The sequence below is a fragment of the Erythranthe guttata genome, chromosome 12, assembly GCF_056151865.1.
Source record: "Erythranthe guttata isolate IM_541 chromosome 12, IM_541, whole genome shotgun sequence".
NCBI lineage: Eukaryota > Viridiplantae > Streptophyta > Magnoliopsida > Lamiales > Phrymaceae > Erythranthe > Erythranthe guttata.
Window position 1 is genome coordinate 2,471,618 of NC_142544.1, and position 7,953 is coordinate 2,479,570.

Below are 7,953 nucleotides of genomic sequence, written 5' to 3' on the forward strand. Positions count from 1 at the left end.
TTAGAACATTGTCAATTTATTTTTTTAAGGTGATTTTTTATTGATAAATTAAGATACGAATTTGTTATTTTTGTTCAATTGTATTCTTTACATTCTCGACATATTTTTTCTCAATTGGTTTTATACATTAACTCATTTTTTTTTTTGAATTAATTCCCATGCATCGCACGGGTGAGTTACTAGTATATATATAAGGGGTAAGTTACAACCTTCCCACGAAGTAAGATTTATTTACAAAAGAGCCCCTCATTTTACAATAATTATATCCATTCCCTTGAAATTGGTAAATGTCTTACGGTAACACCCTTTTATAAGGGGATGAATGTAAAAAATTTACAAATTGAAGGAGGTTGGATATAATTTCTCAAACAAAAGGGGTTTATCTATAATTACAGTTAACTTCAGGGAGGTTGTAATTTACCCTATATATAAGTTTTTCCTTTCTACGTTAAATAGGGAGAAAAAAAACCCATAAGAATAGTCTCGTTGATGGAGAAAGAGAGCGTGTGGTCAAACGATCGACCAAACGATCGAGATCGAATCATTTCGCTCATTAACGCAACTTTTTATGCGGAGTTTGTTACACATAATTTAATTATGTCTAGTGTAATCTACATCCCTCGTATACTTTAACAAACTATTGCACAAGAATGGAGATTCATTTATGCCGTGCGCATATATATATAGTTATAATTTGTGAATTCCTTAAAAAAAATAGAAAAAAAAAATAAAAAATAAAAAATGTGATATATATTAAAATTTTATCTTATTGCAAATTAAACAAATTACACACAACACAACAATCCATTTCAACAAAATTAAATTTTTTTAACCATACTACAAACACTCCTCCACGTCAGAAAATACACAACCTCGGTCCGACGCGGCAGGCGCGGACGAGCTTGTCGGCGTTGGGCGAGTTGAAGTACCGCGTGGTCGAAGGGTGTCTTCGATATTCGCACAAGCAAGGCGACTGAGCCTTCACCTGGTCGCAGCACTCCAGCGTCGGTTCCTCCGCCCCGAAAAACGCCGGCAGGCACTTTTCGAGCAGCTTCCAAGGTTTGCAAATCTTATCCGCCGCCGCTGTTTCCTGCACCCCCGCCGCCGCCAGCACAACCACCATCACCACCGCCCATAAGGCAACAAAGCTAGCCACACCACCCTTCTCCATCATAATTAATCTTCTTTGGATATATTTTATGTTATATATATATTTGTATGTATAAATGTATGTGTGTAGAACTTGTGTGTGTTTGAGAGAAAAGAAACATTGGTTTATATAAAGGAGGGAGAAAATGGTCCAACTTTTTTTCATATATGGGGTATTGAGTTAATCGAAATTGTGAAATCAGATTTGCATTAAATTATATTCCTATTATATTTGTTGCAAAATCTATACGACTATAAGATTGTTAATATAAGTTAAAATGTATTACATTGAAAGATATTGGATAATTTAAATTGTATGAATGTAATAATTAAGATTATAGAAGAAAAATAAAGAAAAAACTTGTAAGAAATTATTAAAAGTTAGGGGTGAAATGGTAGAAGTAGAACGGATTTTCCAATTTCCAATAATTTCAATTCGAAAAGTTCCAATTTTGAAAAATTATATATATTTTCGATTTTGTTTTTATTCTTATTTTTATTTAATTCAAAGTATAAATATGATAATTGGAATATCAGATTTTCGATCCGATATTACTTTCCATAATAATTTGGAAGAATTCAATTTTTTTCGAAAATCTTATGAACAATACTGATGATGCTAAAGTTTAGATCACCTGGGGTAGTGTAGAAAACGTGCTGGGAGAGCAAAGCGGATCAGTAGCTTGATAACCTGATGATCCTGAGGTCCCTGCGAAATAAACACACATGAACTAGGCCGGGGGTTGATCCGACGGAAACCCCTCCGACGCTCAAGTCAGACGTGCGGATAGTGAAAATAGTCCAGAGAATACAGTTGATAGTATTGCTCAGTTAATAGGACATACCTTGAGGAATGAGTTCAAACCTTTATTTATAGCTTAAATGAGATTGTTGGGCCCAAACCTTATTTGAAAGTGTTTGGGCCTCGGTGATTGTGGTCTTCCATATTGGGCTCGTGGCCCAGTATATAAGGAAATTGTAGGTTCATTGGGTCAGCCCAATTAGGCATATCATTAAGCCCCCCACTCTCGAGTCGATGTGGGGGCCATGTTGAAATGGGTGACATATCGTGTCGAGAGTAAAAATTGTAGTAGTCGATGGTGAGCGAAAATGCGTTGGAGCGCGTGTCGGAGGGGCGTGAAGGCGCGTTGGCGCGTAGCGCGACCAAGTTGTCGCGATGTAAGTGACTTGAGTCGTCGGTGTTGTCCCACGACGATGTGGTAGCACATATCAAGTTATCTCCTCGTGGGAGTTGTCTCGTCGTGGGGTAATAGAGTTGATCGAGTTATCTCCTCGTGGGAGTTGTCTCTTGATGATGTTATAGCACGGAGCTAGTATTCTCCTCGTGGGAGTTGTTATTTATCGACATTGTCAATGTTTTGACGCGTTGCTTGTATGTGTTTACATATAGCCTTCTGCGTGATGTACTTGAGGAGGGGATCAGGCTCTCAAGATTTTTATATGGGGATCGTGCCCTTTGTTAGACCTCGTGGGTCGTAAGTATGTTTGGACCGTGGCCACGTTTTAATGAAGGACCCATCGAAAACAAGTAGATAAATTTGAGTAATCAAGCTGGCCAGGCTATATAGATTCCCATAATATTTCTAAGTGTTTCTAGGGTCGTAATCGTGCTATCTTGAGCTTGCGATTATATATTGAATTTTGGGCGAGTTGTCTCCTCATGGGAGTTGTCTCGCAACGAAGTTGTAGAAGCATTGGATGACGCGCGACTGAGGAGCGTGCGTATCGAGGTCGCTCTGAGCGAGTTGTCTCCTAGTGGGAGTTGTTTCGCGGCGAGTCTTATTACCGAGCGAGGTAGCTCTTCTTGGGAGTTACCTTGCAACGGGTTTGTAGTGCCGAGTGATTTGGTTTCTCGTGGGAGTTGCCTCGCAACTGGTTATAGGACGAAGCGAGTGGTCTCTTCGTGGGAGTTATCTTGCTGTGGTTCCGTAGACCCGAGGGAGTTGGCTCCTCGTGGGAGTTGCCTCGCAACGGGTTATATGACCGAGCGAGTTATCTCCTCGTGGGAGTTGTCTCGCTACGGGTTGTAGTTCCGAGCGAGTTGGCTCCTCGTGGGAGTTGTCTCGCTGCGGGTTCTTAATACCGATGGAGTTGGCTCCTCATGGGAGTTGTCTCGCAACGGGTTTGTAGGACCGAGCGAGTTTGCTTCTCATGGGAGTTGTCTCGCTGCGGGTTGGTATTACCGAGCGACTTGGCTCCTCGTGGCGTAGAGCATTAATATTTTTTATTTTCTCTGCGGAGAGCGAGCTCTATTGGGTGGAGTGCATTAAGAATCCTTGCGCAATTTAGTAGAGCGCGTAGAAATTCCCTCGCGATTATGTGGTGCGCAGTGGAAGTTGCGCGAGATTAAGTGAGAGGAGGGAGGTGCGTGCGCTTATCGATGTTCGTAGGACCGAGCGAGTTGTATCGCAACGGCTGTGGAGCGGCGCGCGTATCTAGGACGCACGTGTGGATTGATGCCGCACGGTGGAGGATCACGTGGATCGAGATTGCGGGCGCGAATGGAGGTCCCGCGGTGGAGGAGGAGCACACGCACATATCACAGTTGGAGATGTTAGAGCGTGCGTTGAGCAATTGGCGCGAAATCGAGTTGGGAGTAGATCAGTGTTGTAGTTTTGTGTTAATCATTGTCGTCGAATAATAATAATAATAAAGATATTATTATTCATTCGCCTTTTTTTTTTTTGGCGGCACAGAGTGCGCGCATGATGGGGCGCGGGGCGTAGGCTAGCTGAGCGCACGGGGAACAGGGCGCGGGCTTGCTGGGCAACCGGGGCGCGGGGCGCTAGGCGCGGAGAGGGGCGCGAGGGCGCACCCGGCAAGAGTGTAGGGGGGCCACGTGGGAGAGCGGGGCGCGGGCGGGCGCGCGCGTGTCGTGGTGCTGGGCGTGGGCGGTCGCGCGTGTCGGGGAGCAGGGCGTGCGCGCGCGTCGGAGGGTGGGGCGCGGGCGCGCGCGTGTTGGTGCGAAGGGTGCGCGCGCGCGACTTCCGGGAAGAGGGGAGCGCGCGCGCGGGGTTGTTGGAGGCTGCAGGGGCGCGCGCAAGCGTGTTGGGGAGCGGGACTCGGGCGTGCATGCGCATCGGGGGGCGGGGCGCGAGGCGTGCGCGTGTTGGTGCGCGGGGAGCGCCCGCGCGGGGCTGCCGGGAAGCGTGGAGCGCGCGCGCGGGGCTGCCGAGAAGCGGGGAGCGCACGCGCGGGGTTGTTGGAGGCGGGGGGCGCGCGGTCGCGGGCTGGTGGGGAGCGGGGAGCGCGCGCGCTGGCTGCAGGGGAGCGGGGCGCGCGCTTGCTGGCTGCTGGGGCGCGGGGCGCGCGACGCAACTCAATTTTTTTTTTTTTCTTCTACTTCATCTTCCTCTTTTTTCTTCTAGTTTTTCATCTTCTTCTTTTTTCTTTTTCTTTCTTCTTATGTCTTTTAATCTTCTTCTATTTTCTTCTTCTTTCTTCTTCTGTTTTTTCATCTTCTTCTTTTTTCTTCTTCTTTCTTCTTCTGTTTTTTCATCTTCTTCTTTTTTCTTTTTCTTTCTTCTTCTCTTCTTTTTTTTTTTCTTTTTTCTTCATCTTCTTCTGGGGTTTCGCGTGCGCGATTTTACTATTTTTTTTTTTTTTTTGGTGGTTGATGTTCACCCCTTGGGATGTTCTATTTTTTGAGTAGGAAGATTATACTCGTCTCTTGCGATGTGATGTGAACCCACTTGGGGTTGAAAGGTAAGGGTGATGCCCAACCTTGGGATGGGTTAACCACCCACTGTAGGATGAGGCGCTCGAGACCTATGGTCTGAGGTGAATGCACACGGTTGTGTCGTTGCTTCAGTGACAACACGAGTTGAAGCTTTCGCAGTCTTATGCTGAAGGTCCTTGTAGGTTATCTGAACCGTTAGCGGAGCAAGTAGAAGTTGATATTGTTGAAGTTTCGGCGATCATACGCTGAAGGTCCTCTTTGGTTATCTGAACCGTTCGAGGGGGGGCGGAAGTAGGCCCCCAGAGAGTCGATGACCCATGGCGAGCAAAATATTTTGGGGACACTATAAACCCCCTGGGAGTCGATAACCCTTGGCGAGCGAGATATTTTGGGGGTAGAGGTAAGCCCCTAGGGAGTCGATAACCCTTGGCGAGCGAAATATTTTGGGGGCAGATGTAAGCCCCCAGGGAGTCGATAACCCTTGGCGAGCGAAATATTTTGGGGGCAGATGTAAGCCCCCAGGGAGTCGATGGCGGTGGTGCCATAGGTGGCTCCACATGTGGAGCAGGTGCTGGTATCGCGTTGGGAGGTGCTCCCATCGTGGCGATATATTGGGTCACGGCCTCTGTGGCAGCGCGAGTTGAAACTTCTGCTATCATGCGTTGAAGCGCATCCTCGGTTATTTGAACCATTCGAGGAGCAGGGAGTGGTGGATCGGCGAGTGGTGGGTCCCGAGAGGGGATCACCTGAACCTCGCGAGGCGGATCCATGGGACGTGGAGGAGGTGGCAAGCCAGAGCCTCCACGAGGTGGGAGGTCGTTAGCTGTGTCATTTTCTCTCCGAGCAGACGCCTCAGGAGGATCTTGTTGGCTACGTGATCTGGTTTGCATTGTTCCCACAGACGGCGCCAAAATGATGATGCTAAAGTTTAGATCACCTGGGGTAGTGTAGAAAACGTGCTGGGAGAGCAAAGCGGATCAGTAGCTTGATAACTTGATGATCCTGAGGTCCCTGCGAAATAAACACACATGAACTAGGTCGGGGGTTGATCCGACGAAAACCTCTCCAACGCTCAAGTCAGACGTGCGGATAGTGAAAATAGTCCAGAGAATACAGTTGATAGTATTGCTCAGTTAATAGGACATACCTTGAGGAATAAGTTCAAACATTTATTTATAGCTTAAATGAAATTGTTGGGCCCAAACCTTATTTGAAAGTGATTGGGCCTCGGTGATTGTGGTCTTCCATATTGGACTCGTGGCCCATTATATAAGGAAATTGTAGGGCCATTGGGTCAGCCCAATTGGACATATCAAATACTTATTTATTTTACTTAGTCAAAATTAATTAAATATTTAATAATATATTTACTGTATGGACCATGTTGCAGAGTCAAAAGCTATAACAACAACCTAGATCTTTGCTATTTCTCATTCATAAAACGCCCTAATTTTGTTCTTCCCGTTTCTTTGCTTCACCCATTAGAAATTTTGAAACTTTTTGAAAATTTTAAAAATAGTATCGTTGGTGGAGATAGAAAGTATGTGGTCAAACCATTGAGTTAATTCAAATTATTTTAGTCAACTCGGCTTGTTATGTCGTTGAGTTTGTTACAGAAAAGTTATTCTAATGTGATTTACTTTCTACGTATAATTAGAACAATTACACGAGAATGAAGATTCATTTTCACAGTGCACATATATGGTTGCTTGCATGTTTCGCGTATACATGAATCCATTGTTTTATATTCCATAAAAATTAAAATAAGAAAAAAAAACAGAAACAAAATGTGATATTAAAAAGCGTAAATTGCACTTTGCCCCTCAAAAAATGTCATTTTCGCACATTCCCCCCTAAAAATAGAAAAATGAGACTGCCCTCTTAAAAATATATAATTCGGTGCAAATTGCCTCGAATGTGTATTTTCGGGCTAATTGCCGCCGAATTAAGGGTGTACATGTCATTTTACTTTTTCCACTTTAAAATCCCGCTTTCACTACTACTCACTTAGGGTTCCCAAAGCCACAATATTCACTTTCCAAATTGACAAAATTATCTTCTAAATTTGATTAAATTCTCTTCCAAATTCGACGACAATTGTTCTTTGTTCTTCATAACCAATATTTGCACAACGCAATTAAGCACAAAAAGACAAAAGATCGATGGAGCTACCCCGGTCCTTCGCGACTCTAGTTCCCGTAATATTCGCAACAAAAGACACAATATTCAGAACAAAAGACGCAATAATGGATAAAATTATGAACAAAATGGTTACCTTAGAGGATTCATATGAACGATCTATGGAGAAACCTGGTTGTTGCCCGCCGATTCAATTGATTTTGGAAAAAAAAAGTTTTTTTTGGGTATTCGATTTAGGAGAGAAAAAAGACCCCAAACGGTAATGTATGGTGGATAATGGTCAAATGAATTTTTTTGGCCTTTTCCAGTTATAGATAAATTTTCACTTAATATTACCTTCAAATATAGCCATTTTTAATGTCATGTGTTTAAATAATTATTTTCTTTTCTTTAAATTGTCACCCCGTGCATCGCACGGGAAGAAATACTAGTTACATAAAAAGAAATGGTTTTGAGTAATTTTGAAAGAGAGAGGGAATATAGGTAGGGAGATAATTTTTGTAATTTGCATACAGGAATCAATACGGTTGTTCATGGGTTAGGGCGGTTGAATACCGGCCCGACCCAACCAACCGACTGTTGCAAATATGTAAAACCAGTATCGACCCGACAATTGTGAGTAGGACAACGGTTGCCGAAATAATTCGGTTGCAAATTATCGGCCGATAACCACCCATTGAAATAATTTGTTTTTTTCTATTTCATACATTTACATAACAATTTCTAAATAAAAATTAATCACACCGCATAAATTGTAAATAGAGACTAGGGGTGTAAATAAGCTGAGTCGGCTCATGGGCTCGATGAGTTTGTTCGACAAAAGTTCGAGCCCATCTTTAACTGTTCATAACCTCACGAGTCACAAGCTAGCTCACAAGCTTTTATATATATTTTTTATTTGTCATATAAATAATTTACGATAAAAACTAAAATGAATATTATGTAAAAATTATATATAAAAAAAA

At 43.5% G+C, this 7,953-nt stretch overlaps 1 pseudogene; it reads right to left on the reverse strand.

The window, feature by feature from the left end:
• Nucleotides 1–856: 856 nt before the first annotated feature.
• LOC148766204 (non-specific lipid-transfer protein 2 pseudogene) lies at nucleotides 857–1,171 on the reverse strand (annotated as a pseudogene).
• Nucleotides 1,172–7,953: the final 6,782 nt, after the last annotated feature.